At 37.4% G+C, this 9,852-nt stretch overlaps 1 long non-coding RNA gene across 3 annotated transcripts in view; it reads left to right on the top strand.

Annotated features, from left to right (window-relative positions):
* The first annotated feature begins 707 nt into the window (after window positions 1-707).
* Window positions 708-9,852, top strand: part of LOC125613730 — a 69,503-nt gene continuing 60,358 nt past the window's right edge. For 2 of the 3 annotated variants that reach the window (XR_007344288.1, XR_007344287.1), the window contains exon 1: window positions 719-838. This is a non-coding gene — a long non-coding RNA (uncharacterized LOC125613730). Of the gene's footprint in view, window positions 839-9,852 lie in introns of all 3 variants that reach the window. The other variant, XR_007344289.1, reaches the window with a different exon arrangement.

Here is a 9,852-nt window from a genome sequence, read left to right as displayed (position 1 = left end):
TTTAACCCAAGGTCAGCATCAGATATTTTATGTTTATTCCTCCTGTCTCATGATCTCCCCCTTATCTGAACATGTGGGGTCAGATATCTCTGGGTCATACAACATCTGTCCTGCAAACAGGTGGGGCAATTTTGTATATGTGAATGGAGCTCAAAAGAGAGGACTGGGCCTTAGGTACACATGTGAGAGTCATTGGTACATGGGTAGTAATGAGAGTCATAGTGGTGAGCACGTTCAGAATAAGGCAATATTCTGAACATAAGCAAATACAAAGCTTCACACTAGAATATGCACACAAAAACTGACTTTCATTGTTTGGGTCAGGCTTTTAGCTTCTGTATAACTGACAGGTTGACAATTCAGATGGTTTTTGACAAATATTCACTGGTCAACCAAGGATCAACTGAATTGTTCCCCTAACAGTAGCAAACAAAGTGTGGATGGTGAATTCAGCTTTCATCTGAACTCAGGTAGAAAAGAAAGACCTGGGTTAGCTATAGCACTGGAACAAGGACTAACATAACAAACAGGAATGGAGAGGGTGCTGAGCTGATTCTCTCTGATTGGAGGTGGACTTCTAGGATTCTTATGGTAGGCTAAGGGAAGGATTCTGATTGGCTCCATTGGATCCTATGCAGATTCCTGAAGCAATCACTGAGGTCTAGAGGATGTGGTATGTGACTGACTCAGTTTGGGTCACATGCACCCTCTGTGGTTAGTGGAAAGAGTGTGTTATCCGAAAGCAGAGAGGAAGGCATGAATACTGAGTAGACAAAAATAGTCCCTACAGACTATTATAACTAGAAAGAAGTTGTTACGCCTAAGCTCTTACTTGAAGGTAAGATTAAGCTGTCTTCTGTTTAGTTTGCATGCCTGAGTTTAAGCAGGTTGAAGTTTACCCATGCAAATGTATACTGAGAAGGCCAAATCAGCCTGAATCATAGACTAGACAACTGGAAAATAAAACATATATGCTTTGCCTGAATCTTTTGCTCTGCCTAAAGTCTGTTTTATAGTGTTTGCATGATTTCATTTGGCAAAGGCATAGAAGGTACTTAGCTGTAAAATGGTGAGTAATTATATGCCACAGTAAGTGTCTGAGCCATTACCCACAGTAAATTAGTGTGCAACCTGTCAGAGGAAAAGAGCCTTTGGATTTATACTGTAATTAGTCCATATTTGCTCTGCTCCAGAAAAAAAAAGTCTCTTGGCCTACTTTCAACGTATTTTAAGTAGAATAAAATCTCTGTTATTTAAAATCATGCTGTACAATTGCATGAAAAATACTAGTTTTTAGGATTGGCCAAATAAGGTTCTGAGAGTTCTCTTTGGAAAGAAGATAAGTCTCAAGAATGTGAAATTTAATTGCTTCTGTTCATCAGCAGATTTTTATTTTTTATTTTTTGTGATATTCCTTTCTTTACCTGTTGATTTGGGGATCTGAGGGCATGACCTGTCAGTAATCATTGTGAGACTGCTTTTAGCCTTAACTTGTAATTAAACGACTATTTATAGCCCTTTGCTGCTCTCAATGTTTCTCCATTCGTTACATCATCCCTGTGAGTAAGATCTTGATAGACTCAGAAATGGAGACTCAGACTCATGTTAAGAGGTTTTTCTAATGTCACATAGATAATAAGTTGCAGAGCTAGGACTCAAGCCCATGCCTTCTATGTCAAATAGGATGCTTTTGGATATACCTGACTAATCATGGCTAAAACAGTAAAGAATGTCACATAAAGAGAAGGCCGGAGGCAAGTAGGTCCCGGTTAGTTCAAGAAGTAAAGCTGGTGTCTCCTTGATTCCTTCACTCTTCCTCTCAAGGCTGCACGATGCTTGCAGCAGCTTTAAGCATCACATCTTCACATTCAGATTCTAAAACAGGACTGCAGGTAGGAAACCTCTGGACCTTAGTCACTCCTCTTCTTCACCTAACCCATCTTCTCTCCCTCCCTGCCTTTCTCTCTCCATTTCTGTTTTTTTTTTCTCTTTTACCCTCCTTCTTTGCTTTCTTCTAGCTCTCTTTTCCTCTGCATCTCTCTTTCCTCTCTCATCTTTCATCCCCCTTTCTCTTTGATACTGGGGATATAACCCCACAGGTGCTCTAACAGGGAGCTATACCCCCAACCATTTTAAATTTTATTTTGAAATGGAGACTCATTAAGTTGCTGAGGCTGGTCTCAAACTTTTGATCCCTCTGCCTCAGCCTCCTGAGTAGCTGGGATTACAGGTATGTACTGAGCCTGGCCTTCTCCTGTCTCTTTCATCAAGAAGCATGTCTTTCAAAGAAATAATTTTCCAGAAGTGTCTCCATATTGTCCAGTGTAGGCTAGATTTTTTACTCCTATATGCAAGAAAGGTTGGGAAAGTGAATACCTGACATTTTTAGTCTCCAGGCAAATTTTGCTCTAAAAGATGGCAAACAGTATTGGGAAGTGACTGTGGAGTTGACAGATGTGTCTGCTACATATTTCACTTGATACCCAATATTATTTTATCTCATTGGATTTGTTTTAGAACTAGAAATGAAATGTACTAATTTATTTAGAAATCGCTTATTGAGACTTTGATCTTCACTAGCAGTGCTGTAGGTGTTCTGTGTCTGCAAATATTCATGGATTCTCTTCTTTCCTTTAAGGAAAGAAAATGATTGAAGAAAGAAGGCAGGACCTTGATGAAACTGCTCTAAATGCAAATTGACATATAAGTGTAATTGTGCTGCAAAATGAACTGCAGGAGTTTAGAGTAAAGAAACAAATATCACCTCTAGCTAGTATTTGGTATTTAAGAACTAGAATGAATGTTACCAATTCAGTATTCCACCAGGAATGTCTGGGTGCAATATGTTACTGGGTAATAATGCAAATCCCCTGCAGTATATAGATAGTTGGGGTCCTCATTTTTGGTTAGAAAGTGGAAGGCAATGAATTGAAAATGTGGCAGCTGAAGTTGTGTGCACCGAGGTACAGAGCCAAGACTGGGAGATACACATTAGATTCTTTTGACAACAAACCATTTTCAGGAACTCAAGGAGTCTTTCATATTGGGACACTGGCCAATTTTGGGTCACTGTGCTAGACTTGCTGGTTAATACACAATCATTGTTTTGTTCTTTTTCTTTCATTTATGTTTCTTTTGGGACTTTGTGGCCAATATGCTTGGGGGTATAAAGTTGACTATTAGACTGTGCACAGTTTTTAGAGAAAGATTGCAAGCCAATAGAAGGATGGGCCCAGAACACATATGAGGTCATTTCAAACCATTAGTTTTTAACATGATACTCATAGATGAGGTGGATTTTTCCCAAGAATAGCTTGGACAGATATTTTTTGAGGCAAATATTCTTCTATTATTTCCAACTTAAGAGAATATTCTTAAAAATATAAAGTTTATGGCTTTTTGAGAATGATTATCTGTCATGAACATTAAAAAAAAACCCTGTTGGTCCTTGATAGAGTGTATTACATATAGTAGGAGTTCAATAAATGTGTATATAGAAGAAGTTCAATAAGTATTTTACTAAATGAATGCTTGTTTCTTCAAGTATTCTAGGAAAGATTTAAAAAATAGCTTCAAATTTGAACATATTCTTTACTGGACATCAAGAGCCTCAAAACTAAATAAAAATTTCGCTTGTAATATAAACATCTTAAGTAATAAAACAGTAAGTTTTGTTTAACATTTGGAAATATTTATTATGATATAATTAAGACATACAAAAATAGAAGAAGAGATTGGAGTAGGGGCAACAGAAAGATTCTAGTAAAGTTTTTTTTAAAAAATATTTTTAAAAATTGTTGATAGACCTTTATTTTATTTATGTATTTATACACGGTGCTGAGAATCAAACCCAGTGCTTCACACATGCCAGGCAAGTGTGCTACCACTGAGCCCCAGCCCCAGCCCCTCTAGCAAAGTTTTGAGAATTGTTTTTGCAATTGAGCTTCTGCCACTTCCATGAGAAAAGCATTCTCAGTTAGACTCGACAGTGGCCTAGCTTCATGAACAATGAAGGCAGAACAGTCTCAGCTAAGCCGACTGAATAAAGTTCTGACTAATTCAGAGCCACCAGTTCAACCTACAGACAGTGGAGTAAGCCCATCCAGATCAACAGAGCCACACAGCTGACCCACAGCTACATGGAAATGAAATGTGTATTTGCATATATGTCAAGAAGGACTTGTGGTTTGTTGTCCCTCAACCACAACATGGTGATGGACAACCAATACAGTGGGACTTAACTATTTCTATTGTATACATATGTTGGTTTGTCATTATTTGAGCCTGTGATTACTTCTTCTGGATATTTTTTAAGGAAATGAATGCAATTGTGCTGAACAGAAAATATAGAACCATGATAATTGGATACAAGGGGGAAAAAAAATCAAACAAAACCTCCTTGATAATTTCTAGACCTAATTCCTAACTTTTTTTTTTGGCATTGATTCTGACTATGATTTTATATGTAAAAATTATTTCAATAGTGAAAAAGAAAATGAGTAATTAGTTGTTCACTAACATGAAGAAAATGAAAAAGTTAAGTTATTGAAAAAAGGAAAATTTACCCAAATCATGAGAACGAAATCATGTTTATTTATTTTATTTTGCAGTGCTGGAGATGCAAATTTATTTTTAAAGTTGGCTTAAAAAGTTTGGTTTGAGGGCATTTATTTACTTACATTTTTAGCAGCCTCTTCAACCCTTTCAAATGCTGTGTGTTTTTGTTCCTGACCACAATGAGCATTATTCTTAATAAACAGGGTCATAGCTCTGGATCTTATTTTCAATAATTATTAAAACTCTTATTTGCCTATGCCAGTTCCTTTATAGTTTCTGGCCTCATTTTTCTAGCCGACGGCCATGGGCCCATATTAATATTTATGTGGAACCCATAGAAGTCTGGTTCACTTTAGACTTTAAAGTCACTTTAGACTTTATAAGGAGATAATTAGTTCCCACAAATTAAGCAGGATTGAATTTCATTGCATATTCAATCCAATTATTCTTGAAATCCTTAGATAATCCCCAAACCTCATTTGAGTGATTCGTATCCATGTTTTCTACATCAAGTCTTCCACAAAGAATTGTAATGAAGAAGATGGAGATTTTAAAGTTTTACCTCTTTCCCCACTTCTCAAATCCATATTTTTTTTCCTTTTTACTATCTTAACTCTTTCAGACCTTCAGCTCTGCTTCCTGGTTTATTTACCTTCTCTATCCAATCTGGGCCCCATCCTTATCACCATATTCCTCATGTCTCCCAGTTCCTTCATCTGTCTATCCTTCTGCTATTTCTTCCATGCCAGCCCTCAACCCAGGACAGCTCAACCCCACACAGGAGGACCTCATTGCAGTGCATATACACCATTCCCTTGGGCCTTGGCTCTATTTATAGGCCAACTCCAGGATTTCTTCCTCCCACTCTACCCTGGATACTACCATTGGTTTTTTCTTGTAGAGCATGATCAAAAGCAATCAATGAATCTCTCCTGCCGCTAAGTCCTGGGCATGGCATCCAAAGCCTTTGCAATCTAGCAGTCAACAATTTCCTACCTTCATTTTCTGCCTGTCAGTCAGAAAGGAGTGAAAAGTAACTGGAAACCACAAGAAATGTAAGAGTCCATCAGGATAGAACTGGCTCACCCATCGCGTCCAGAAGAGTGCGGCAATTTGGGAAATGACAGGTAGGAATTATGTTCCTGGGGGCTGCACTCTGGAGAAATAACTCACAGTTTGAAAGTATAGAGAGATGCCTTGGGCTTGCTGTTCCTTAGAGCAAAACTTCAGATACAAGCTGTGTGAAGTCAGTTTATTTAGAAATTAAACTCAGAGAAAAAGATACAGGAAAGGGGAATGAAACTGGGAAAGAGGGAAAGCTAACTGAGTTGCCCATTGCTAGAGGTGTCTAATGTTGGATTCAGTGGGACTTTTTGAAGAACCTTACAAAATAAATTTAAGGACTGTTTGAATGAGTCTCCAGCCATACTACCCTGAACTCGCCTGATCTTGTAATAACTGTTTGCTTGGGGGATGCAAGGAGGGATACTTGTCAGCTTCTGTCCTCCATGGTGAAGGGTGGCCTCAGCTGATGCTAAGTCTCCTGTACTTTGGGATTGAGAAAGCATAAATTCCAAGTGATTTGGAAGACATCTCGGGACCTGCCTCAAAATAGTCCCTCGGCAGCAAGCAAGAGGTCTTCTAGTGTAGCTTAAGGTGAGATACAATCTAATTGCTCCAGCACATAAGAGATCAAAGACTACATAAGACTAGTAACTGCAGCATTAGCTAAAGTAAGAGGCGGAGCCAAGAAGACTTGGAAGTGTGCATAGGAAGCATTCCATTTGGGAGGTGACATGCTGAACCAGAGTCATTGAGGAAAATCCACTTGAAAAAAATAACAAGTCAAGCAGACCATGGTCAAGGCCTCTGCTCCAAACCTTGCTATGGTCCCCATTTTTCTATTATAATAGCCAAGTCTTTTTCACAGTTGTCCACAAGGACACAATGTGGTCTGTTTCCCTCTTTACCTCCCTGATTTCATCTCCTTTTCTTCTCCTCTCCTATCATTCATGTTCTCACCATATTGTTCTCCTTGTTGCTATTTTCACAAACTCCTGATTTAGGATATTTGCACAGGCTCTGCTGGGAGCAAGCACTGTGATTGATATTGGTTCCTTGCCATCGCTGTTCACATGCCACTCTCCCAGAGGCTGACCTTGATCACCCTGTGAAAAATGGCACCTTCTCATATTCCCAATGCTTCCTTCCTTTTCTCTCTATGTAAAGTTTGCTTTCTCCTTAGGTTTATTCTTTATTTTTCTCTCTCCCTCTACAGAAGGCAAGCTCCGCAAGGGCTGGCATCTTCAGTTGGATTGTTGTTGAATGTGTCCTAAATACCTGTGACAAAAACAGTACATAGCTGGTGCTCCACAAAGTTTTATTTTAAATAAGAAAATGAAACAGCAATCCCATATGGTAGAAACACTGAAGCGAATCCTGCCTTTAGAGGAGGCCTCACAGTTGTTCCCTTTTGTTTGTTTTTGGGCTCAAGCAGTTTGCAATCCAGTCTGTAGGAATACTAGCTTCCTGTTCCTAATTGGAGCAGAAACATAGATGGGCTGGATTTATAACTGTGGCCCTTCTTATATTGAAATTCAATATTGGCCCAAGTATGTTGTTACATTGTGTATTGTGTGCATGTACGAATATGTAACAACAAATACCACCACTATGTGCAACTATAATGCACCAATTTAAAAAAAAAGTGGGGAAAGAAAAAAAATTCAAGGCAGAATAGTGGTGAAACCCAAGAAAGTTGTCATCCTAACAGATCGACATTTGATGAATCACAGTAGAACTTCTTTCAAAGGAAGGTAGAAAGGACCTTTCTGTCCACGAAAGTCAGTAGTCATGATTATGATGCTTCATGTGATGCTTTAATTTACTGTATATCAATTAGGTAGTGTAACAATTGTTTGCAATAGGGATTAAGATTTCTACCTTACAAGCAAATGTTTATGGACATATTTGTACTTCAGAAAAACTGAGGCAGGATTCACATAACGTAAAGTATACAACTCAGTGATAGTGCATTCACAAGTATTGATCATTATCAAAAAGATTTTTATCATTCCAAAGAGAGATCCCAACCTCATTAAGCAGTTCTTCTTCATTTTCCTTTTCCCAAATCCCTTGGAAGCCACAAGTCTGTTTTCTGTTTCTATAGATTTACTCATTCCTGGTGTCTATAGATGCAGTCAAACATTATGTAAACCTTGTGTCTGATCTCGAATTTAGCATGTTTTCAAGATTCATCTAGGGTGTAGCATGTATCTATACTTCATTTTTATTTATGACCAAGTAACATTCCATTATATGATATACATTTTGTATCTTTGCATTCATCATTTGATGAACATTTGGATTGTTTCCGCCTTTGGCTATTATGATTATTATTACTATGGACATTTGTATACAAGTTGTTTAAACAATACTTTGGGGTATCTATCTGTGAAGTGGAATCTACATTTATTTTTAGACATTCCATTTTGGGAGCGTTATTTCCTGTAAGATACCAGCATTTATTGAAGTGACATTAGATGTATAATCTAAATTGGATATTAGACAACATTAAGAGAATTAGAACTACAAATTATAAAAGAAAATGGAAAATAAGAAAGCAAAAATTCAAATAAAAATATTTAAACCATAGACTCCTCATGTTTCCTACAATTAGACTGAGAATTTGATTAGTAGGTTACCTGGCAGGTGTTGATGGCTTTTCTAAGTTAGAAATGAAACCTAGAAATAAACCCATGAAACCTAAAAGGCTTAGTTGACAACAGAAAAATGGAACACTTCTGTACAAACAAAAGAAAAAGAAGCTAAAAGATGACTAGAAAACTAAGGAGCTATTTGCAACATTGTAACAAAAGATCAACATCCATAGTATGTAAACAGTACAGATAAATCATTTAAATATAAAATGAAATATGCTATATAAATGGATAAATATACTTTTTACAGAATTTTTTTTGGAGGATTCCAATTGGAAAAATTTAAAAAGACAGGTAATATTCGTAATTCATAGTCATGGAGAAGAGGTCAGTGTAACACGTTGTCAGTGAACATTTATATTGGTAAACCTTTGTTGGAGGACAAGCTAATAACAGTGTTATATTGGTGAAAGAAAGACACATAAATTGATATAGATCAATGGGACCCTGAAAAGACCTTCACAGATCCTTGACAAAGGAGCAAAAGCAATTCAATAAAGAAAGGATAATCTTTATTGAATTGGTGTTGGAACAATTCTGAATCCATATGCAGAAAAAGGAAACTAGACACAAACCATTCACAAAAACCAGCACATTGAAATGAAATCTCAACTGGAGATAAAAAAAAATCCTATCTCATGAAAATTGAAGAGAGATCAGTAGAGGAAAAGGACCCTGCAGGAGGGAGGAAGGTCTTGAAAGGGGAATTAGATATCCCCTTTGATATCAGCCAAATTATATTGTTATATCATGTGCATGTGTAAATATGGAACAACACATCCCACCATTCATATATAATTATAATGCACCGATAAAAAATATGAGAAAAAGAAAATCCTAGGAACTCTCAGTGATAAAACACAGAATATATTCAAAAGACATAATATCAGGCTTTTCATTAACAACACTTGATGCATAAACCCATTGTACAATATACTGAGAATTGGTGGGAAAATTCGACAGATAGAAAGGACACCATTAGAACTTACATTATCTTCCTGTGAGAGGAGAAATTGCATCATGTAGCTTATAACCTTAGACTTAGACAGAAAACTAGGGTTCAGCCAAAGTCTGGGGATATGTATTATCTTAATTCATTTTGAGTTGCTACAACAAAATACCCAAGACTGGGTAATTTTTAAAGAAAAGAGGTTCATTTATGATCATAATTCTGGAGTTTGGGAAGTCCAAGATGAAGGACTATATCTGGATGCTGCCTTACCTCATGGTAGGAAAGCAAGGGAGAGAGGGGACACATGCAAAAGGAGCACATGTACAAGAGTGAGGGGTGGTGCCAGGCTGAGTTTATAATACCTGCTTTTGTGATAAATGACCCACTTTTGCAGGAATTATATTAATTCCTTCATGAAGTTTCCACTTCATGGTCAAATACCTTGCCCTGGGCCTCACCAGCCAACACTGCTGCCATGGCAATCAAATTTCCACATGACGGCTGGGGGTGTGGCTCAGTGGCACAGCATGTGCTTAGTATGTACGAGGCCCTGGGTTCATTCCCTAGAAAAATCAAACAAGCAAAAAATTCAGAAAAAGAAAACCAATCAAAATCCAAATCAGC

The sequence above is a fragment of the Marmota marmota genome, unplaced genomic scaffold (assembly GCF_001458135.2).
Source record: "Marmota marmota marmota unplaced genomic scaffold, marMar, whole genome shotgun sequence".
Taxonomy (NCBI): Eukaryota; Metazoa; Chordata; class Mammalia; order Rodentia; family Sciuridae; genus Marmota; species Marmota marmota.
Note: the sequence above shows the minus strand (reverse complement) of the source record. Positions and strands in the feature narration are given on the sequence as shown.